Source organism: Vidua macroura, assembly GCF_024509145.1.
Source record: "Vidua macroura isolate BioBank_ID:100142 chromosome W unlocalized genomic scaffold, ASM2450914v1 whyW_random_scaffold_38, whole genome shotgun sequence".
Taxonomy (NCBI): Eukaryota; Metazoa; Chordata; class Aves; order Passeriformes; family Viduidae; genus Vidua; species Vidua macroura.
In genome coordinates this window covers 2,833,204-2,858,270 of record NW_026530535.1, presented here as the reverse complement: position 1 = coordinate 2,858,270, position 25,067 = coordinate 2,833,204, and positions in this window count along the sequence as shown.

The window sequence follows — 25,067 nt, the reverse complement described above, 5'->3', positions numbered from 1 at the left end:
CTTGCATCCAATCAGCATGTCCCCAGGAGTAACTTGGACCCATTACCCCCCCTCCTCTTTTCCATGTAAAAAGGGAGTCTCTGTTTTCTTTGTCACCACCCTTTAAATATTAGAACATGGTGATAAGGTCTCCCCCTAAGCCTTTCCTCAGAAGCCAGTTCTCTCAGCCTTTCCTCATCTGGCAGGTTTCACAGTTCTTTGATGATCTTTGTGACCCTTCTGTAGACCCTCTTGAGCCTGTCCATATCTTTTTTCATATAGCAAGGACCAAAACTGAACACAGTATTCCAGGTGAGGCCTGACAAGGCACTGAGTAGAGTGGGATAATGACTTCTTTATATCTGCTGCTGATGCCCTTGTTTATGCAACCCAGCATCCTGTTGACTCTCTGCCACAGTAGCTCACTGTTCACTCATATAGAGCTCATTGCTCACCAGGACCCCCAGGCCCCTTTCCCAGCCTGTGCTGCACTCCTGGACTATGTTTCCACAGGTGCAACATTTGTCTTTGTTGAACTTCATAAGGTTCTTGTTAGTCCACTCTTCTGGCCTATCCAGGTCTTCCTGCAGGGTGGTTCTCCCTTCCCAAGTGTCCACTTCCCCACTCAGTTTGGTATCATTGGCACACTTCATCAGGGTACACTTCATTCCATCCTCCAGATCACTTATGAAGATATTAATCAGTAATGGGCCCAATATCGATCCCTGGGGGCCCCCACTTGTGACAGGTTGCCAGTTTGAAAAGGAACTATTTACCACCACTCTCTGGGTGTGGTCTGTCAGCCAGTTCCCCACCCACCGCACAGACCACTTGTCTAGACCATAACACATCAGTTTCTCTAGGAGGAGACTAGGAAAACACATTGATAACCTTGGGGAAATCCAGGTAGACAGTGTTCATTGCTTGCCTCACATCAACTGAGCAGGTTACTTTGTCATAGAAGGCTATCATGTTTGTCAAGGACAACTTGCCCTTGTGCTGGCTTTTCCCAATCACATGTTTCATCTGACTTGTGATAGGCCCCAGAAGGATTTGTTCCATAACTTTCCCAGGAACTGAAGTAAGACTGATGGGCCTATAACTTCCTGGATCCTCCTTTAAGCACTTCTTGTAGATGGGGGTGACATTAGCCTTCTTCAGATTCCTCAGTCTTCACAACTTCTCAAAGATCATGGAGAGTGGCCTCACAACAATGTCACCCAGCTCTTAACACCCTCAGGTGCATATTTTCAAGGCCCATAAATTGTCAGGGTCAAGCTCCTGTAATACTTCACATACCAACTCTTCCTTCACTGCTGGTGAGTCTGTGTTTGCATCCACCTGGATTCTTGTTCCCAGGTCCTGGGGCCCATCAGTGCTGGTAAAGACAGAGGTGAAGAAAGTGTTGAGAACCTTTGCCTTTTCAGTGTTGTTAGTGACTAATTCATCTCTCCTATTTAACAATGGGACAATATTTTCCTTCTGTTTCTGCTTGTTGTTTACAGACCTGAAGAGCCCTTCCTTGTAGCTTTTGATGTGTCTGGTCAATTTCAACTCAAGCTGAGCTTTTGCTTTTCTAACTTAATCTCTGCACACCCTGGCAATGCCCTTGTAGCTCTCAAGGTGCATTCATCGGCTTTTCCGTCTCTGGTATGTTTCTCTTTTGGTTTTGAGCAGACTCACAAGCTTTCAATTAAGCCAAGGAGGTCTTTTGCTTCACCTACTTCCCTTACCTTTAAAGGGGACAAACTGTTTTTGTGCTTCCATGAAAGTTTTCTTGAAAAGCTCCCAGCACTCGCTAGGTCCTTTATCCTCCACGGAAGCTTCCCATGGAATCCCTCACAACTGAGCTCTAAGCAAGCTGAAATTTGTTCTTCTAAAATCTAAAACCTTTTTCTTAGTACTAATCTGCAGTGTGCACAGCCAGGTCCCAAACACCACAATATTGTAATCACTGCAGCCAAGGCTATCACTAACCAAGTGTAAGGTCTCAAAATCTTGCTCAATGAGCCTCTTAAAAGGGCTTATGGTTTTTTTTATGTACCCTGAGTTAGATGCATGGGAGAAATACTGACAATATATTCTCAAGAGGTCAAAACAACAAAAAAACTTTACTGGCAACTTCAGAAAATCAGAGAACTTTGGCAGAAGTTTAGAGCAGCATTCAATCAACATAAAACATTTCACAAAGCATTAACTTTGCCCATTCAACTTAGCAAACTCCAAGCCCATCCAATTTTAAGTTACTCAAAACTCTGAGAAGAGGAAATTAGAAGAAGAAGAAAGAAAGGATACAGAAAAGAATGAATACAGCTACCACTCCTGGTTCCAGCAGTGATATACAATCCAAGGAAAGGCAGGGTCAAGACATGTGCTTGCCTCATGCTTTGGTTTAAGTACCCTTTGGCTTTCCTGGGCCCTTCCCCCAGGTGGGAATTCTGGTTATCTGGCCACTTAGGAGCTGGGTTAGGGGCTCCAGAGGTGGGATGTAGAGCATTGCCTCCAGTGTGCCAGTGATTGGCAGCTACTCCGGGGCTGGGATACAGGTCTGGGGGGCATGTGGGGGTTGTGTGTGTGTGTGCAGAGCAGGGCATCGCCTCACCAGAGCAAGGCCAGACCTGCCCCTTCCCCCCACATGCATCCAAAATGTTTCAAGTCAGCAATCCTTCCAGTTTCTCATACCACCCCATGGCTCAAGACATTGACCAGGACCACAGTAATGGTACCTTTCCTCTTGTGGCAGCAGTGAGATCCTAATCTAGCAGACAGAGGAGAAAGGAGAGGAAAGTATACAGGAAATCATATAACGGACAATTGCTATTTCAATAATCAAAAGCATAAGTCTAGTCAATATAAAAATTTCCTTCTATGCAAGTCATCGCTCCCCATCCCGTGAGTCTCTAAAATTGCAGGCAATTTTGTGTGGTGCCAACCAGGATCCAGGGGGAGAGTTCATTAAACCAGTCTTTTGGCTGCAATGACCAAAGAGTCCAGGAGACTGGTTGGTAATTTCCTTCATGTTTCTTGATACTGTATTCTTCTTTGGTGAGATCTAGTATTTTACATATTCCTTGCTCATTAATATCAAGGATTAGACAATTTAATAAAGCCATTTTTGGTACTTGTTGGACTTGTAAGCTGAGCTCCAAAACAGCATGGTGTAAGGCCCCAAACAACTCGCTGAAAGGGGCTTACAGAGGTTCTTGTACTCTGGGTTAGATGCATAGGAGAAAAACCAACTAGATATTCTCAAGAGGTCAAAATTACTTTACTGGCAAAATATAAAAAATCAAGGAACTTTGTCAAAAGTTTTAGTACAACATCCAATCAACATAAAACACTTCTCACAGCTATATTTTGGCCCATTCAACTAAGCAAACTCTAAACTTAAACCCATTCAATGTTAAGTTACCCAAAATGTTCCAAGAAGAAGAGGAAATTAGAAGAAGAGAGAGAAAGACAGAAAAGAGATAGAAAAACACACATATAGCAACCAACTCCCGGGTTAAGGTGGTGTCCAGATAGAAACTCTAAGAGCAGGGTAGGGTCAAGACATGTGCTTGCCTCATGGGCAGCCTTAAATACCTCTGGGCCTTTGTGGGCCGCCCCCCCCCCCCCGCCCCTTCCCCCGCTTCCCAGGTGGGACTTCTGGTCATCCGGCCACTCAGGAGCTGGGTTAGGCAGAGTGGAGCACTGCCTCCAGTGTGGCCAATGACTGACAGACACTGTGGGTCTGGGATGCTCTAGGGCTGGGGGGTGTGGGGCAGGACACTGTCTCACCAGAGCAAGGCCTGACCTGCCCTCTCCCACACACACAGACATAATTTTTGCTATAATCTCTTACTACTGGGTAGTTCGTTAAAAATTATCTTTTTTTTTTTTTTTTTGGTCAGGACTTCAACACCAGTAGTTTCCACATCCAAATATGGTTAAACTTATCTCTTTTCCTGTCACAGTACAGCCGGTCTGTAGCTGGACAAGATAAATCTGGCCATTATATAAATCCAATTTGGCTTGCCTAGTTCAGAAGTACACAAGTCCCTGAGTGAGCAATCATAGGATAAATCTGAACTCAAACAGGGACCTAAGCCAATCATGTTCAATCCAGAATGCAGACATATCACTGGTCAAGGAGCTGGGTGGTGCAGAGATCCCAACCAATCAGCTGTCTAAGCCTGGGAAATTCAAACCCCCTATATAAGACAGTTCTGAACAATAAAACATGCTGTTTGTCCCATGATCTCGGTGACTCAAGTTGTAAATCTTTCTCCAACCTACATCCGCACGTAATATTTTCCAGTGAGGATTAATCCTTTGCTTGTTTGAAGTTTCATGGTTTACTTAGAGCTGTGAGGTGTGGTTGCTTTCTGTCTGTAGCAGAGATCCTAACTTGTGTCCACTAAAAATAAATTGCTTCCTGAACACAGCACTTAAAAATACTAGCCACCCTTTGTCACCCTAGAGATACTCTCTAGTCCCCAAGACTTCTAAACGTGTCAAAATGCAATTCCCCCAGAAGTACCTGCATATGCCCTTTTGTTTATGCTCGAAGAAATGAAGGTGCTTTATTTACATTGGCCAACCCCACTTGCAATCACTGCAATCACAAGCTTGAGATCCAAGCAGAATATGGTTCTGTTTCAGCACTTAAACTCCTGATTGCAAAATTTGGCAGACATCTACATTTTATGTTATATTCTCCTTAATCTTCTTAGTTTCTTCAGTTTCCCTCACCTGAGTCACTTCAGTTCTGGCAGCCTGGTTTTCCTGCTTGTAGTTTCAGTGTTCTTTAGTAGCACAGCTTTTGGGTATGTGAGTATATATACTATGAAACTTTAAAGCAATGTTTTTTAGCTAGGCAATAATATCTTGCCCAGATGGGTTTGCCTCTGTGCTGCCAGTTGGTCCATTTCCATTGCTATAGCCACCCCCACAGGGCATTTGCCATCATCCATGAGTCAAAACTGAAATAGAGTACTGACCACTGGCAATCTCTAGGACAAACTAGATAGCTTTCACTTGTGCAAACTGTCTCAATTCACTTTTCCAGTGTACTGGTTATAGCTGGGACAGAGTTAAATTTCTTCATGGTAGCTTGCAAGGGGCTCTGTTTTGGATTTGTGATCAAAACAATGTTGATAACACAGCGATGTTTTTGTTATATCTGAGCAGGGCTTACACAGAGCCAAGGCCTTTTCTGCTTCCACACTGCTCCCACAGCAATCAAGATGGGGGTGCACAAGCAGTTGGGAGGGGACACAGCCAGGACAGGTGACCCCAACTGACAAAAGGGATATTCTAGACCATTTGGTGTCATGCTCCCTATATAAATTTGAGAGAAGAAAGGGGGCAGGGGGGAATGTTTGGTCTAATGGCATTTGTCTTTCCAAGTAACTGCTGCATATGTGAACCTCTGCTTTCCTGGAGATGGCAAAACACCTGCCTGCTGATGGGCAGTAGTGAACGAATTCATTATTTTGCTTTTCTTGTGCATGCAGCTTTTGCTTTACCTATAAAACTGTCTTTATCTCAATCCACGAGTTTTCTTAATTTTACCCTTCTAATTCTCTTTACCATCCCACTATGGATGGGCTGAGGTTGAGCAGTTGCCTACTAGGGTTAATCCACAACACCCTTGTGTACCCTTGTATATATCTCAGTTTAATGTGATTATTTACAAGTTCAAATTAAATAATAGCTTCAACTGGTCCAAGCGTGTGCAAACATTTTTCTTTACTTAACTACATTAATTTAACTGAATTGAATGATAACCTGATAATTGGGCAATTATAATTCAAGAGTGTCCTTAAACATGATATGTACTACAATAAACAAAATCCTTTTTACAAATCACTGACTTGTCTGGACAGGGTATCTGTATATGATTGCAACATCCAAACACTGACAATGAATTAGTGCATTGACTGAAGGTTTTCCTGAACAGCTTAAATAAACAAAACATTGGTATTTAAATTTTTATAATGAGACTTCAAAATTAAAATAGATAAAGATAGCTGAGAAAAGCTCACACTTCTCTTTCTACTGAATTTTTATGTCTGCCTTTAAATTGCTCTTGGCTTGCTGGAAGCATTAATTCTCTCTAAAATCTCTTGCCTGCTTTATAAATATGGTGTTCCTGTTAGTATAACCTTCTCAATGTTTACCTAGGGTGAAGTGAGAGTGAAGTTTGGTGTTTTTTTCCTTAGGCAATAATGCTTGATATTTTAAGTTAAAGGCAAACCTATAACTATAGTAGACTGCTTCAGACTATATTCTGGAGTAGGAGAAAAATTAATTCCTGAAGGCTTACTCAATCACAATAAGAACTTACCTGGATGAAGGTAAAAGGAATAAATTTAGCATACAGGGTTACAAAAGAAATTTATAGCCGTGATCCTACAAACAATAAATTGTCCTTGTATAAAGAAGTGTCAGATGATAGTTTTAAATATTACTATTTTTTCCTCAAGAGTACTTCTTGATTAAATTAAATGTTATAATTTTTATTGTTTTGGGTTTTTTTTTTAATCACATGTATTGGTTTTGGCTGGGAGAGAGTTAATTTTCTTCCTAGCAGCTGGTACAGTGCTGTGGTTTGGATTTAGGATGAGAATAATGTTAAAAGCACACTGATGTTTTGGTTGTTGCTGAGCAGTGCTTTACACTAAGTCAATAACTATTCTGCTTCTCATACTGCCCTGCCAGTGAGGAGAATGGGAGCATACAAGGAGCTGTGGCATTGGAGTCCCTGGGGTAGCAAGGATAGGTTGGATTCAATCTACACAGGGACTCTCAGCCAATATCATTGAGTTCTGAATGCAGATGTATCATTGGCCAGAGAGCTGGATGGGGCTAAGACCTCAACCAGTCACATGTGTAATTGGAGCTCCTATAAAAGGAGTTGGAGGAATAAACTTGAGGCCGTTTGTCGTTTGTCACATGGAGCTTTGGTGTGTTTGTGTTGTCCCTGTCTCCAACCTCCAACCCCACGAAACATGTGGATAATAAACATAATAAGGAGCTGTGAGGAAGCATAATCAGGACAAGTGACCTGAACTGGCCAAAGGTATATTCCACACCGTATGATGTCATGCTCAGTATATAAACCAGGGGGGAGGGGGTGGGTGTTGGCTGAGAGCTGCCGATTGCTGCTCAGGGTCTGGCTGGGCATCAGTTAGCAGGTAGTGAGCAACTGCATTGTGCATCACTTGTTTTGTATATTCTTTCATCATTATTATTATTTTCCCTTCATTTTCTGTCATATTAAACTGTTTTTATCTCAACCCACGAGTTTTACCTTTTTTCTGATTCTCCCCCCTATCCCTCTTGGGATGTCTTCAGATAGAGGCCCACATTTTATAGCAGATGTGATGCAACAGCTGAGTAAAACCCTGGGTATAAAATGGGACTTACACACCCCTTGGTGACCACAGTCTAGTGGGAAAATGGGAAGGATGAATCAGACTTTGAAAGGACAAATTAATAAAATGGGCCAAAACCCCTCTTTAAAATGGCCACAGGCTCTTCCTCTGGCTCTTTTGTGAGTCAGAATTCAGCTGAGGTCAAAAACCAAAGTAAGTCCCTATGAATTGCTGTACAGATGGCCATATCAAACACTATCAATTCCAGGAGAAATTAATTTAAAGGGAGAAACATATTTAAATCTAGACTTGATTTCTTTAGGAAAAACTTGCTGGACTTTTGGTTTATAACCCTATTGAAACATAAGCTTTAAGGGATTTAGAGATAAACTTTACTAGAGTTAATTAAAATAAATGAGTAGGCCTTGATGGAATTAAGAGTTAGTAGTTAACTAATAATTGATTGCCTGTCAACACAATGTTTAGTTAGCTGTGTTTATAATGAAGAATATAGAAAGTGACAAATAGCTTTTAGGAACATAAGACAATTGTGGGCCTCCTCTGTTCTGAAACCAATTGAAGACAGGGAATGGGAGTTCTACCAAGAGTTCATTTGTCATATTTGCATTGAAAAAGTAGAAAGGTCAGAATGAGGAAGACTTCATTTACTTCCTCATTTTGGGACCCCTCCCCATGAAAGGGACCACCAACCCATTTCAAGGAACAAACTGCGCATGCTTAACAGCTTTTGAAATGATTAGCATACAAAGCAAGGAATGGGATGTACCAAAATTATGAATATGTATTTGTGTTTTGGGTATTCGATACTTGTATGGATAAAAGGACTCTGTAGCCATCTGAAAGGCCCGGTGTGTATTTGGGAGCTATCCCGCACGCTGCCCGGCGTTGCAATAAACATACACTTTCTAACTTTAAACTGTTAGAGAGTTTTTGTCTGTCACAGTTGGATATCAGTGCTAGATCAATATCCATATTTCTTTAATAAATAATTTTGGCGACCGCGGCAGGACCGCTGCTCTCTCTGGCCGTGGGACCAGTGGGGTCCGGGACCCCTCTGGGCACCCACACAGAAATTTCTGGGAAGGGGGATCCTGCCATCCCGCTGACTACCCGGGGAAAGACCAGAACCTGCTGGAACTACGGACAAAAGGTACGTTTATATTTGGGGAAAGGTACCTTATTATATGAGCAGTTAATAGGTGTCCTAGCGTGATGGTATGGTGTTTGTATCCCAAATCGTGTGTTCTCTTTATGCCTGATATTATGTTCTGTGCCTTCAGGACTGACTCTGAAAAGTGAAGGTTTGTTTTGTCTTGTTATCAGCCGGCTCACCTCCCCCCATGGTCTGTGTCTAGGAGAGGCTTGGCTGGCTTGGTTTTTGCTTGCTTGCTTGCTTGCTTGCTGGCTTGCTTGCTTTTGCTTTTGCTTATTAGTTAGTTTAGCTACGCAGTACAATTTTTACCCTGGACTGTTTCTTTTTCCCTTCCCTTTCCCTTTCCTGAATATCATCTGAACCTGCTCTGGACCTGGACCTGGGAAACATCAAGAAACACGGAGAGTCTGCATTTTGTGACCTGCAGCAGCCATCCCCAGCGCCGGAGACTGATAGCTGGGCGACCACTCCCAGGAGAGACTTTCTGAATTTGTCATCTCTTCAGAATGGTGAAAGAGTTTTGTCATCTGGTGTTGTTTGTTTTTTTTTTTTTTTTGTATTGGGGAGTGTTTTGCTTGTTAAATAGACAGGTTTTTTTCCATTTCTCTCTGAGGAAATCCTTCCCGAACCAGGTGGGGGAGGGGCCGTGGGGGGTTTGCTTTCTGGGGGCTCCTTCCAGAGGTCTTCTCCCAAATTTTGCCCTAAACTAGGACAATAGGACACGAGAGACGTCTCGTATCAGTGGTCTGGTAACCCGTGTCCTGTAGTGGGGACCCAGGGGTTTGGTGGTCCGTGTCTCATAGTGGAGACGGCGGCACCAGGGGTTTGGTGGTCCGTGTCTCATAGTGGAGACAGTGGCACCAGAGGTTTAGTAGTCTGTGTCTCGTAGTGGAGATAGCGGCTGTGGTGTTGTGAATTTGGATTGGAGCAGGGGTAACTTTGGTTTCAGCTTGTAATTTAAAGGTGCACCTTAGTAATCCATAATTTGGGTGGCTAGTCCAAATTTTTGGGATGCGAAGGGTCCCGCTGTGGGTCGCAGACAATTCTGGTTGTGGCCCTGAGCGCTGTGTGTGTGTATTGTAATCGGATCCGTGTTTGTTTGGTGGGTTTGTGATTTTGTGTGTTTAAGTTGTGGAAAACTATTTATCTTATTTGTTGTAGTTTGCAAGTTTGTGTTGTGAGCATTATAATTTGTGTGATTTGGCGTGTGTTACTAACCTTTGTAAGTGTTTTTAGGTGTTTTGTGAGCTTAAAGTTGTAAAAGGTTTGTGAAATCCCTGCCTGCTTTGCAGAGGGACACTGACACTTTGTTTGGGAGAGTGGACTGATTTAAAGTATTTACATTCTGCTTAGATTGCGTGATAGAGGGGAATCAAGCTGTGTGTGAGCTTAGACAGCATACATTTTTGGCTGTAAAATTTTATTTGATATGTTGTTGGGTGAAAAAGGCTTTGTGAGTTAAATTTGTTTATTTTATAGTTAGAGAGCGAAGTGAAAAGCCCAAACTATTCCTGATACAGTCCTGGCGATTGGGGAGTAATTTGTTTCCCAGGTAACCAGAGGGGAGTCCAGGCTCTGTAGCCTCTGGATACATTTTTCAACTAGCTCCCTGGAAAATCTTAAGTTTGGCGAGTGAGTGTTTGTTGGTAACTTACCCCCCCTTTTTTTTGTGGAGGAATTTGTGCTGTGCTCCAGTTGGAGTTTGTGTGATTTTTAGCAAGATCTTGTTAAAACTCTTGTTGAATGTCTTTGGGGTCGTGAAAAAAACCCTGGCTGTTTCTTTGATTTAATGGGTGATTAATAACCTGCAACTTGGAGTGTTTAACTACATCATGTGGTTTTTTATTTAATGAAAGACAGTTGTTTGTTTTTTTTTTCCCTTTTTCCTTTTGTATAACAAGTTTTTTCCTCAACAGCTGCTGCTCTGAACCCTGTTTTAGAAGGACTGCTAACTTTTTTTAGAGAAAAGAAGAAAATTACTTAACAAGTTGCTTTACCCCTTTTGTTTGCTAGCACAGCTATATGACCAGGACCAGGAGGCACAGGAACCGAGAGCCTGGTTCAGAGGTATTCCCTTGCCCAAAGAAAGATTGCTGCTCTAATCTGTGGATTGTGTTTCGGTGTGCAGTCTGTCAGGACTCGTGGGTCCGAAAAGGGTATAGGTGGCTAATACCTAAGACAGGAATTTGTGCTCTCTGTCGTACAAAGGAACAAGAGGCTACACAGAAAGTTATACAAATTTTGTTGGCAACTGGTCAACAGGTCCCCGGTAGCAGTAAAATATTTGAGTTGTTAGAAAACGGGGTTTCAGGAACCTTGAAGAAACCAGTGGAAATTTTTAGAGTTGAGTGCGGCCAGTATATTTTTGTACCAGAGGAATACCAGGTGAAGCTTAAGAACTGGGATAAGATCAAAAGGCCTTTTAAAAAAGAAAATCCTAAACATGGGGGCAAATGAGAGCAAAGAGATTCCCAGAGGAAGCCCTTTAGAGTGTATCTTAACACACTGGAAAGAGCTGGTGGGCTATGGTGCTAGTGAAACTAAAAGAGTCATACAAGCACCCTTAAGACAGTCTATAACCTCTGACGGGGAACCAAGGATAATTAAGGTTTCCTTTTTCTCAATGGATTTGGAGGCCTGGGAAAAGACTGCTAAGGGTTATCGGAATGACCCGATAGGGGTTGCCAAAAGGTTTAAGTTTATGGTTAAGCAGCATTTACCTGATTGGGCAAATATGCAGTTACTACTTGATGCCTTAACACAAACAGAGAAGCAGTTGGTTTTGAAGGTAGCCAAGGACTTAGCTGAAGATGCTTGCGTACCAGTACAAGAGGATATTAAAGATGTATTTCCTCTTCAGGATCCGATGTGGGATCCCAATGAACCTGATGAATTAGCACAGCTTAAGAGATATCAAGACTTTATAGTGAAAGGACTAGAACGAGCAATTCCTAAGACCATAAATTGGTCAGCCTTATATGCTGTTAAACAAGGTCCCTCTCAAACACCTTCTGAATTTTTAGATCACCTGCGGGACGCAATGCGGAGGTATACCACCCTGGACCCTGGATCGGATGAAGGAATACAACGACTAATAACTTTATTTTTAGGACAATCCACAGGAGATAACAGGCGGAAAGTCCAGAAGATCCAGGGCCCAAATAGCCAAGACTTGGAGACTGTATTGGATGAAGCATGGAGAGTCTTTAGTAATCGGGAGGAAGGATATAAACAAGGGATAAGGAAATTAGTAGCACTAGTAAGGGAGGAAGGAAAGGAGAAACGTGAGCAAGACCCGCCAAGACAAGGACCACCCCGACTGGGAAAAGATTAATGTGCATTTTGCAAGAAATTTGGACACTGGAAAAACCAGTGCCCAGAACGAAGAAGGGGTGATGAACAGAGAAAAAGTGATTGGGGGGGAGAAAAAGGGTGGTTGCTCATGTGAAGGAGGACTGAGGAGGACCAGAGGGCCCTACCCTAGGGGACCCTCTGGTTATAGTTAAACTGGGGAATAAAGAAAAGGAAGTGGAATTTTTAGTGGACAGAGGAGCAACATTTTCGGTGTTGAATAAGGCCCTAATACCTCTAACAAATGATTATGTTATAGTAAAGGGGGCTACTGGTCAATCTGAAAGAGCATATTTTTGCAAACCATTAAAGTATAAATTAGGAAAGCAATGGGGAATTCACCGATTTTTATATATGCCTAATGCTCCATCTGCACTTTTGGGTAGGGATCTGCTAGAGCAGCTGGATGCAAAAATAATATTTACAAATGGAGAAATTAGCTTGGAGGTAAAGGACCAACAATATGTGGAGTTGTTAAGCCTAATGTTAATAACCAAGGAAATTGAAACTGTAAGTGAAGAAGAGAAAATCTTCAAGAAAATAATGGATCAAGTATTCCCTGGGGTATGGGCTTCTAATATACCAGGGAGAGCAAAGAATGCATTACCTATACAAATCAAGCTCAAGGAAGGGGAACGACCAGTGAGGGTTAAACAATACCCCCTGAAGAAAGAAGACAGAGAAGGGATTATCCCAATTATAGAAAACTTTTTGCAAATAGGACTGTTAAAAGAGTGTCAATCTGATTTTAATATTCCCATTTTGCCAGTAAAGAAGCCTGATGGGTCATACAGGTTAGTACAAGATTTAAGGGCTGTTAACAGAGTAACTGAAGACTTGTATCCAGTAGTTGCTAACCCTTATACCTTGTTAACTCATTTAACACCTGAACTAATCTGGTTTACCATTTTAGATTTGAAGGATGCTTTCTTTTGCCTCCCTCTCCATAAAGCCAGCCAGAAAATTTTTGCATTTGAATGGGACAACCCCAAAACTGGACGGAGGAACCAGCTCACATGGTGTGTATTACCACAGAGATACTGAGAACTCCCCCACTATATTTGGGGAGCAGCTTGCCAAGGACTTAGAGTCTTGGGAACCTCCACCAGGAGAAGGGCAGTTGCTCCAGTACGTGGATGACTTCCTGATAGCCACCCAGACCCAGGAAACATGTGTGGACTGGACGGTAAGCCTCCTAAACTTTTTGAGCCTGCAGGGGTATCGAGTATCCCAGAAGAAAGCCCAGATGGTGAGGCAAACAGTCATTTACCCGGGTTATGAAGTGAGTGCTGGACAAAGGACCTTGGGCCAGGATTGCAGAGGCAATATGCCAGACCCCAAGACCTCAGACAGTGAAAGAACTGAGAACCTTTCTAGGCATGACAGGGTGGTGCAGGCTATGGATTTATAACTATGGGTTACTTGTTAAGCCTTTATATGCCCTGATCACGGAAGGGAGCAGCAACCTCCAGTGGACAAAAGAAGCAACCCAAGCCTTCGACCAACTAAAGAAGGCCCTCATGTCAGCTCCAGCTTTAGGACTTCCAGATGTGAGTAAACAATTTTTCTTGTCTTCCCATGAAAAGCAAGGGATTGCCTTGGGAATATTAGCACAGAACTTAGGCCCGTATCGGAGAGCAGTGGCTTATCTCTCCAAACAGCTGGATACGGCAGCTAAAGGATGGCCAGGGTGTCTCAGAGCCATTGCAGCAGTGGCAGTGAACATCCAGGAAGTGCACAAATTCACCCTGGGCCAGAAGATGACTGTGCTAGTATCCCACACAGTGTCTGCAGTCCTTGAGGCAAAAGGGGGACATTGGCACTCTCCACAGAGGTTTCTGAAGTACCAAGCTATACTAGTAGAACAAGATGATGTTGAAATTGTAGTAACTAACATTGTGAACCCAACTTCCTTTCTCAGCAGGAATATGGGAGAACCAGTGATCCATGACTGTCTGGAGACCATTGAAGCCACCTACTCCAGCCTCCCGGATCTGAAGGACATCCTACTCGAAGGTGCTGAGACTTAGTTTACTGATGGACGCAGTTATGTCATCAGTGGAAAAAGGCACGCTGGATATGCGGTTACCACAAGCAGAGAGGTAATAGTCTGGACCCTTATCAGCAAACACCTCTGCACAGAAGGCTGAAATAATCGCCTTAACTCCAGCCTTAGAGCTGGCAAAAGGAAAAGAGATTAACATCTACACGGACTCAAGGTATGCATTCGGGGTGGTTCATGCACGTGGAGCCATTTGGAGAGAGAGAGGACTATTGAATTCGCAAGGCAAGAATATTAAACATGCACAAGAGAGACTGAGACTACTAGATGCAGTACAACTACCTGAGAAAGTAGCCATCATGCACATTAAGGCACACCAAAAGGTGAGCTCTGAATTGGAAGAAGGGAACATGCTGGCGGACAGAGAGGCAAAAGATGCAGCCAAAGGTGAGGTATTTAAGGAGACAGTAGAGGCAACATTGATCCCAGATGGAAAGATTTCTATTGAAGGTAAGCCAGTGTACAATACAAAGGATAAGAAACTTATTAAGGCAGAAAAAGGAAATTATAATCAAGAAGGATGGGCTGTAACAGAGGAAGGGAGACTTGTAGTGCCTTCCTATTTGTTGTGGTCATTAGTGCAAAAAGAACATGAAAAAACACATTAGGGAGTAGATGCCCTGTATAACCATCTGAAAGGAAAAATTGTAGCTAGGAAACTACAGGGCACAGTAATACAAATAACTCGTCAGTGTAGCCTTTGCCTCCAGACTAATCCTAAAAACATCCCAAAGCCTAAAGTTGGACAAATTGGGAAAGGTTGCGGACCTGGGCAGCAGTGGCAAATTGATTTCACAGAATTACCCGGGAAGGGGGGGATATCGTTACCTCCTAGTATTGACTGATACCTTTTCAGGTTGGCCAGAAGCTTTTCCTACTAGGACAGCTAAAGCACGAGAGGTAACCAAAGCGCCACATTTTATTTCCAAAATTGTGCAACAAATTAGCCACCACCTAGGGATAGACTGGGAGCTACATACCCCATATCATCCTCAATCGAGTGGCCAAGTGGAGAAGATGAATCATTTGATTAAACAACAAATTGTGAGATTGGGACAAGAGGCAAACCTACCTTGGCCCCAGGCTCTCCCATTAGCATTATTGGGAATCCGGACAAAACCAAGGACAAAAGAAAAATTGAGCCCCTTTGAAATATTATATGGGAGACCATATGCGGTTCAAGAAGGAACCACACCAACACAAGTAGGGGAGGAAACCCTACATAAGTATATGGTAGCCCTGAATAAACAACTGAGGGAAGTTGAAAAATATGTGGCTGGAGCTCAAAACAGAGAATTAGATGGACCAGTACACGATGTACAACATGGGGATTATGTATATGTTAAGTCTTTTGCAGAAAAAACCCTGGAACCGCAGTGGGAAGGACCATTCCAGGTGCTCCTCATTACCTTTACTGCAATCAAGATCAAAGAACAGAAGGCCTGGATCCATCACTCCCAAGTGAAGAAAGCCCCTGAGGGAGTCTGGAAAGTGACACCAGGCGACAACGAACTGAGGCTGAAGCTCACCCGGAACAGTGAATAAATGGGCCTATAGAAATCATGGACATAATGGAGAAGGTCGTAACTATTATAGCCACTGCCATAGTTGTAACAGGAGCCAATACAATACCATGCAAGTACAACGTAACTGGAATATACCGGTGCCAAGGAAGGGCCTACGATCCCCACTCTCATAAGGCCCTAAATGGGATTCTAAAAGGTCACAGATGCAAAGTTGTGTCTGTCTCAGGACAGCATGCCCTACCATAATGATAGACAATCTAAGCATGAATGAGACTCAGTTTAATTTATGTGTCTGTAACTTTGTCAAAATTGAGGGATGTGACTTCTCCTACTGGGCACCTGTAGTATCACACCAGTATATGAAAGCCAATTTAGTTACTGTACAAGAAATAGTGCCTGTGCCCATAGGAATGAATTTGACTTTAGTTGCTCAGTTGTTAAAACATCAAGAACTGAGAGAAATTATGAAATGGATTAGAGACGCAGGGAAAAAGACTTTAATCACTATACACCATGACACAGAAACCATCAAAGGAGTTTTTAAACTATTTGAGGAACAGTTGTCTCATCATTGGTGGGATGTGCTTTTTAGATGGTCACCAACAGCAACCGGCATACTTAATACTTTAATTAATCCTAACATTGTGTTGCTTATTTTAGTTAGTATAAGCTTGATTTTGTGTATTATGATATTTGCTTAGAATTAGAAGATGATACGACGAATGATGGCCCTAACTTCACTATCAAAAGCATATGGTTTGGTCTTGAGAGACAGTAGACACATGTCTTGGGCAGATGAAGAGGAATCTATATATTGAGTAAAAGAATTTACTCATTTACAAAGAAGTGGGGAATGAAACATAAACTTTAAGGGATTTAGAGATTTTAGAGGAGCTAAGATTTTAGTTAGAGATAAGCCTTACTAGAGTTAATTAAAATAAATGAGTAGGCCTTGATGAAGTTAAGAGTTAGTAGTTAACTAATAATTGTCAACACAATGTTTAGTTAGCTGTGTTTATAATGAAGAATATAGAAAGTGACAAATAGCTTTTAGGAACATAAGACAATTGTGGGCCTCCTCTGTTCTGAAACCAATTGAAGACAGGGAATGGGAGTTCTACCAAGAGTTCATTTGTCATATTTGCATTGAAAAGGTAGAAAGGTCAGAATGAGGAAGACTTCATTTACTTCCTCATTTTGGGACCCCTCCCCATGAAAGGGACCACCAACCCATTTCAAGGAACAAACTGCGCATGCTTAATAGCTTTTGAAATGATTAGCATACAAAGCAAGGAATGGGATGTACCAAAATTATGAATATGTATTTGTGTTTTGGGTATTCGATACTTGTATGGATAAAAGGACTCTGTAGTCATCTGAAAGGCGCGGTGTGTATTTGGGAGCTATCCCACACACTGCCCGGCGTTGCAATAAACATACACTTTCTAACTTTAAACTGTTAGAGAGTTTTTGTCTGTCACAGTTGGATATCTGTACTAGATCAATATCCATATTTCTTCAATAAATCACTGTTAGGATCAGTGTTGTAGTGTACAGCTATGCATACGGAGCAAAAAGCCTTTGTGAATTTGAAATGGGAGTTTCTGTTTCCTAAACCTAAAGCTGGAGTTTCTATTCTGTATTTTTACGTATATTCATCCTTCCCCCTGAAGCTATTCCCATTGGATTTTACCTATAATGTATTCATACTGGGCACTGTTCTATTGGTTTCACCTTATCTCTTATTTTCCCCTATAAAACCTGTGTCTCGACCCCAGACCATTGTCACTTGTATGTGCCGCGTTCGAGCAAATACAACCTACTTTGGACTGCACAACAAGTGTCCAATCTCTTGAGTCTCTTTATCTCGGTCTTGATCGCGCTCTCTAAATAGCTCTGTCCGTATCAAACGAACCCACAAAGGTGTTTGTTGCTTCTCTCCGGCTGCTCCCGGAAGCGCCTGGCCAGTGCCCCGGGAAAGAGGAGCTGGGCAAAAACAAGGAAGTCGGAGAGAAAAGAAGCAACAGATCAGTTGCTTTGGATGCATCTGTTCATCCATACCACCCTGGGGATTATGTATATGTAAAGACCTGGATCTCTGAACCCTTGAAGGAAAAGTGGAAAGGACATTTCCAAGTCCTCCTCGTAACTGTCTAGGTTTGGAAAGACAGGTGTCTGCTAAGGAAGGCAGCAGCCTCCCCTGAAATGGAAAAATGTAGACCCCTTCCCTCCGAATTGTTATAAATTTGAAATTACGGGGGGCTCTGAGGCAAAAATATGGGAGCAGGAATAACAGTTATTTATTAGGGAAGAAAATAAAAAGATAAAATAAACAATGCAGTGAACCAAAACAACACTCATAGAGTCAGAATACAACCTGGCACCCTGTTGGACAGGGTGTTGGTTGCAGTCCAGCTGGAATTGCGGCTGCCGTCCTCCTGGAGTGTTAGGTGTGGTTCTGTTGGAGTAGTGATCCTGTAGAAAAAGGGTGTAGTCTTCCTCTGAAGAGGCAGTGGAAGAGGCAGCTGTTCCTCTGGGAAAATCCAGAACAGAAAAAAGCTGTGCTGGTGGGCCAGAATCTCAAGACTATATGCAGGCAGGAATGCTTGGCTCCTCTCTCTGTGCGGAGCATCTCACAATGGGATGTTATAGTTCTTATCAGTCATGCAGTGACATTCAATAGCCCATTATCAGCAGATGTGTCCCCAGAGGGAGGATTGATTGTAGAAGAGATAAGGAAAAACTGTTCACTTAACACACGACAACTGCCATACAGATGGCAAATAGAATACATCTTGCTTTTCAGTCTGGGACAGTAACCTACACTGCACTCAAGGTGTAAGGAATCAAACCCTGGGTTCATCTCACGCAGGTAAAACCAGGAACCACACATTAAACACAGCAGAAACAAGTCTGACTAACACTGTGGAGTTTTTTAATATATATAAATCCTATTGTTTTAAGTATAGGATGTGATTTTCTAGGCGGATATTATTTATTGGATCTAGATGAAAATGATAAATAATTGCACATTTATAATAATAATAGAAACTATGTTGTTAATCTCTGGGAAGGTGTTGAAGATTAGTTCTTTTCCTTTCTTTTTTCTTTCTCTCAGGGAATTTTTTTTCCATTTGTAGCCTAAGAGATGAAGAATGACGGTACTTAAAAGACAAATGATGTGGCCAGGATGGGGAGGAGGGGGGAAGGGGTGCAGTTGCTGCAGTCCCTTAGCTGGGGGGTGAGCTCACTGTCTGGGGAGTTTCTCTTGGGAAGTGCAGAGATACCGCGGGTGGGGGGCGCTAACCAAGACTTGGCTGGGGATTAGGGGCTGGGCTCAGCCCTCTCTCTCTTGGGAATCAGAGGGGAGATGGTTGTTTTAGTGTTGGACTGCTGTGGTGAGGAGAATTTGCTGCTACTGCGGAGTTTTGTCCTTCACTGCTTCTTACCATTGGTGAGCCTCTGCTTGCAAGACTGGCCATTGAACTGGGACCTTTCAACACCCAATGTCCCTGGAAGGGACCCTCGTCATCTGCTTGGGTGGCTCAGGGGAAACCCGGGACACCCCCCCTGTCCAAAGTAAGCACCTCCCTGATGCTTCTGGGAGCCTGGTTGTTGCTGCCATCACCAGGACATCACATAGGACAAGTGAGAGCCAGAGTGCTATAGATGAGTAATGTAATAGTTGGCTCTCACAATTAAGAGATAAATATTATGTAGATGTATAGTAATGTTATTGTAATATGTTCCCCACTGAAGCGATACGCGGAATAAATAAATAGACTCCATAACCTGGGGTAGTTATGAAGTGGGTATGTATGTCAGTGCCCAGCACAAGTGAGATAGCTCTCCAAAACTTGTGCCCCGAGCTTCAGTCTGACCCACACCGTTATTCTCAAAGATGTTCCATATGTAATACATTGCACAACTTTTCCATGCATATTCAACCCCTGGCCCCGCCTGTCCTCGCCTCTCATGCTAAATAAGTCCACACCCTTCTGGGCACGTGTGGTTTGCTGTGGTGGTCGCACGGGGATCTCTCGGTGGTCCTGAGGCTGAAGATTGTTGTCTTCCTCATGATTGAACTTTTGAACTTTTCCTCTCTGCGCGTGCGCTTTTGGTGCTTATCTGTGTAGGTCTGTCAGTCTTGATAGGCTTGGAGACAGAGGAGCTTCTTTATCTGGGTTCTTTGCCTCTTCTGGTATTGTTCTTTATGCAAGAAGCTCTAGAAATTTGCATTTTCCTATGCCCTTTGTACCAGGCAGAGGTTTCTTAAGTAAAAGGTTAAAATTCAACACATAACTCTACAAGCTAAATTATAAATGCTTAATTCATTTTGTTGACCTAACTCTAAAAATCTCTGTTTCACCACCACATAGACCCCTTTCCCCTTCCCCTTGTAATAGCCTTAGTAGTCAGGACATTTAGAGAAGGCCAGCTTGTTACCAGGAGGCACAGCATAGCAACACCTGACCTCCAATCAAGATGTAAGAAAGTAATCTCCACCAATAGATGGCAGGGAAAGACTTGACTTGTTGGAAAAGATGATAAGATGAAAGTTTGACAAGAAAGTTTCACAGATATGTATGCTTGGCAGAAAGCTCTCTGAATGTAGAACCTGAGAACAGAATAGAGATGGAAGCAAGCTTGATATAGAAGAAAAATAGATGTTTAAATTGAGAATTGCTGAGCCAGTCGTTACTGGACAACTAAGAAAGCAAAGGTTGAGTTGGAAGGGGGTTTTATGACTAGAGCAAAGGATATGTTGACCACAAACAAAAAAGATGTTTTTACCAAGCAGAAATAGGTCTTAGGAAAAGCAGAAAGATACCATAGGCAAACAAACATGCCGATGTGGCAAGTAGAAAAATGGTCTAAGAATTTTCCACTGCAAGAAAACTGAAAAACAACTTTAAGCTTAAACTGTAACATACTAACTCATGTGATTGGATAGTAATGACCATAATATGGTAATGATAGTAGTTATGATAGGCTATAGGTAATAGTAAAGGTATGGTGTATGATGCTGATTGGTTGTTATGTATTAAGATGCTCAGCAAAGAAAAATATATAATGCATTGTAACCATAACTAAAGTGGCTTCAGACTTGCCTATAAGCTGTAGCTGGCAGCTGTAGGCGTGGCTCTGTTACCCACGACCTGAGACTGCTGTAACATCTATACAATAAACAGCATTTTGAAGAGCCACCTGGAGTCTCACATCTCTCGTCTCAGGCTCTTACATTGACTGACAAAACTTTAGGAGGGGCTAAGGATATAAAAGGCAGAGCATCCATTTTTTAGATGAGCACGTGGCTGATAGTTATTGGGGCTCCCAGCACTGTAAATTTTCCTTATTTAGTCCTTTTGTTTTTTTGGGTTTTTTTTTTTTTGTTAAAGTTTAATAAACCTTTGAAATGTTAAAAGTGAGCAGTCATTTCTCACAAATTGGAGCTCATTCCAGATAAAAACCTCATCTCCATGGCCGTAGGAGATTTTGAAAGAGAAGCGCGCCCTGCCACAAGTTTGGCAGCTCCGTCGAGTTCTCCTGTGACGATTGGTGGTTTCCCTGACCCGCGGGCACAAAGGAAGCAGGGGGGCGGGGCTATGTAGAGTGGCGCTTGCGGCCGTGCTTGGCACGGTAAGTTTCCAGTGCGTGCTGACCCAATGAGGGTGGGGGGAGGCAACGGAGGCCCGGTGCGCTGACTGAGATTACACACAGTGTTGCTGGCAGTTAGGGACTGGCCGGGCAGTGGGGGTGTCCTCGGACCAGGGTGTGGAGCCGCATCGGCATTCTTATGGGACCCGCCAGTGTAGAGCCATGAGACCTGGGCACCACGTGAATGGTGGCGCCCGGAGGTGGCAGAGGGTCGCGGGCAGGGCGGGTCCAGTTGCATGGGGTTTCCAGGCCAGGGACCACACAGGTCCACATAAGCGGTAGCGGGCCAGGGGCGCCCAGTGCAGTGACTTTCAGCGGTGCTGACCCGACTGAATGTAACTGTGGCAGTCAGAAGCCCTGGAACCCAGAACCGCTGGTCCACCGGTGCAGGGCTACTGGCAGTGAGGGCTGCGCTCGTGGACCGGGAGGGGGTTTGGACAGTAGGAACCGTGGATGACAGGGGCCACGGGCAGTGAGTGGCTGCCACTAGATGCAACTAGATGCGGGGCGTGGTTTGTGCTTGGTGCTGCCAGGGGGGTCGAGAGCTGTCTCTGTTGTGCGGGGGTCTCGGGGGCCCGTGTGGGTGGCTTTCAGCAGTTGGTCCCCACTAGTAAACCGGGAGGCACCAGAGAACCAGAACAGGGCAGTGAGCAGCAGAGCCTACCCAGTAGTACAAAAGTCCCAGAATCGCAAGCAGGTTATTTTTTTTGTTTTTGCTTTTCGGGAAGAAAGTAAAGGGGTTTTTTCCCTTTCCTTTCTTCCTCTTTTTTCTTTCTTCAGTTGTTTTCTTTATTTCTCCTTCTAGCTAATTAGGAAAGCGAGCCTTACTGAAAGGACCTGTAGTTTGCTAATTAAAAGTCCCCAAAAGGAGAAGGAGGATCCTCTCCCCTCTTCTCTTGCCCTCCTCTGGACTGCTAAACCTGTAGGCTTTTCTATTTCCTTAATCTTCAGGCTTTTCATCTGGTAGTTGCCAAGCACATTAAGAAAGAATGCACTGAAAGGTGAGTTTTAGAAACTAGAGTGTGCCTGTCGTTTCCTGCCATAGTTTAAACCCCTGTTGCCTTTCAGCCACTGACCACCTTATGGTTGGGGCTGCTGGGGAGCACTACACAAGCTCTTTAAGTTAGACAAGCATTGAGAGAGTATAAAACAGTAGTTTCCTCTTTGTGCCTGCCTTCCCATTATTCCAAACTGGTGCAGCCTCATTTCTGTAGGGCAGGGGGAGTGTGAAATGCCCAAAACCAGACTGCCTGCCCTGCTTTACTCCCTGGGCCCAGCTCTGCACCCATGTCTGGTGATTTCCTCTCTTGATCAGCTCCTAAGAATTTTTCTTCAGCTGAGGGCTGTATCCTGAAAGCTTTCACTCTGCTTTTCCTTCCAGGCTCTCCTCCCACAGCCAGGAACAAACACTCTAAGAGTGACAGAGCTACAGGGGGTCATGGCATGAAACTGTGAAATGGGCACAATTTCAGATCTGTACCTGCATCTAGGACCTGTCGTGCCAGGCATTTGCTGTGTAGTCTCCTGCTGCCTCCTGCTCCAGTGGCTGCAGGCAAGTCTTGCCTTGTGTGTAATTAATTAGTCAGCATTTGTGGCAGAGTGAGAAGGAAAGTAAAAGAGCTGCCAGCACGTGGGTATACTTCCTCCTTCTGGCATAAATGCTCAAGGAAGAGGAGAAAGAAATGGGAGATTTTCCTGGTTTGTGTCTTACTACACATTTACAGAGTCCTAGTGCAGTGACATTTTCCCTTTGTTTGTAGCTTCCCCTGTTGTTCTAGAGTTGAGAGTGTAGCTGGCTCCTGTGAAACGCAGATGAAAAATCAACCTCACAAATCCTGTAAGGAGTTGTAGAGACGGTATGTTTATTGCAGCGCTGGGCACATGTGGGGATTGTTCCCCTTCAAAGGACATGTGTGCCCCTGAGAACTCCCAATCCCTTTTTATTCCTCCTTACTAGTTTACATACGCATAGAGTTCCACAATAGGTTCATGCATATTCATTCTACTGATTTCGTGTTACACTTGCAGCTAGTTACACTTGTAGCCATTTTTTTTATCAGAAAGTACAGAAAGAACTCTTGGGTCACCCTGCCCTGTCTGTTTTAAAGTTCAAGGAGCTTCTTTTATCTCTTCAGCTTGGAAATTCACATTCTTTTTCCTCAGCTGGGGCAGTTTTACTAGTGCTGCAGAGCTACTAGACTAAACAGCATATTTTACCTATGCTAGCAAGCTACTAATAATTCAAAGCAGCACATTTCACTTGAATCTAAATGGATTTCTACTCTATTAAATTTTCACTCTGTTTCACCTGGCAGGCCCTTTTTGTAGTTTGTAGCCCACTCTCCCCTGTGGTTTGATGCCTCCTTCATCACTCAACTCATCTGTTGTGTTCTTTTCCTTTCCTGAAGCTTTTCCTGCTTCCCTATGACATTGCCAAGTGTTGGAAAGAGCAAGAACGGCCTCCAGCAAAACCCTGTACCTGTAATGAACACTGGCAAAGTACTACTTCTCTTTCAGGTTAAGAGAAAAGCTCGTGTCAAAGGCTTAGATGCATGACGCAGATACCTTTCCGTCCTTCAGTCCGAGATGACAGGCCTGTCTGTTCCAAACCCAAAGGCACAGAAAGTACTCTTTAAACTGTACCACAATGTCCCACCCACACTCCCCTCTCCTATCCCCATCCTCACCATGACATGAGAGACCCACAGGGGAGTCAGGGACAGGAGAGCTCTGACAGAGTGCTGTACACATGTGAACCAGTGTGCACAGCTCTGTGCTTGTGAGTATGCACAAGTTCTGCAAGTGTGAACATAACTCTGTGTGAGACATGCATATATTAATATGTATAACACTGCACACATTGGTGTGCTCAAACTCTATGTACAAGGAAGTCTTGTGCTTGTAGGCATGTGTGCATCAGTAAAGACTGTACATAAGTGAGTGTCTGTATAACACGTGTGCTGGTGTAGCAAGTTGAGTGTACACAAGTGTGTGCTGCTAACATGTACCATAGTACACAAGAGCTCTTTGCAGGTGAGCAGGTACATGTGTGTATGTACACTAGCTCTACACATGTCCCTGTGTACACACATGGGTTGGACATGCCCAGAGACATAGCTCTAGATACATGGCTCTGTGCATCCAACTGCTGTCCCACCTAGAAAAATAGACATGTGTGTATATATGTATGTGTGTGTGTGTGTGTGTGTGTGTGTGTGTCACTATCTAGCTCTCTGTATACACCCTGTTCTTATAAGGAAAAGAATTTGCCTCTATGTATAAGTTTGCCAAAAGTTTATGTCAAGTCATATACAGTGATTTCTATCATATTTAATAATGTTTCAGTTTCCATTAAATCTCTATAAACAAGAGTATCTACAATCGCTGTGACCCACTGCTATTCTAACCCACCTTCCCTAGAAAGTACAACTGTCAAAACAAGATGCTAAGCTAGGTACTAAATGTCTCTGTGATTGTAATACTTCATAGGCCACGCAGTTCCCTTGTGTCAAACATATAAGACAGTGCTATGTACTTTATCTTCAGTTTAACCTCTCAGTGAAGAGGTCCCTTTCAGGTACTACTAATCACTGAATTGACTGTATGAACTGCAGAGCAAAAGTGGACTTACGTCAACAGAATTAGAAGCCCAGTAAAAGAACCCAAAGAATATACTGTAACATCCAGACTGAATAAGACATAACCAAAGAAACTTGAAGATGTCCAAAAGTAAAGTCGATTTTCCACCAGCCAGCTTGAAGATTGTTTTAACTAACACTTTAAGCAGAGAGTTTGAACTGTATCATTTATTAATGTAATTGTCCTATTTTATTAGATAAGAATTACAAGCATCTGTTGAGGGGAGGTACACAGGGAACCGTAAGAAGTATTAAGACAGTTTCTGTAAGAACCAAGAAGTAAAGTAAAACAAGAAATAGAAGGAAAGACTGGGTTGG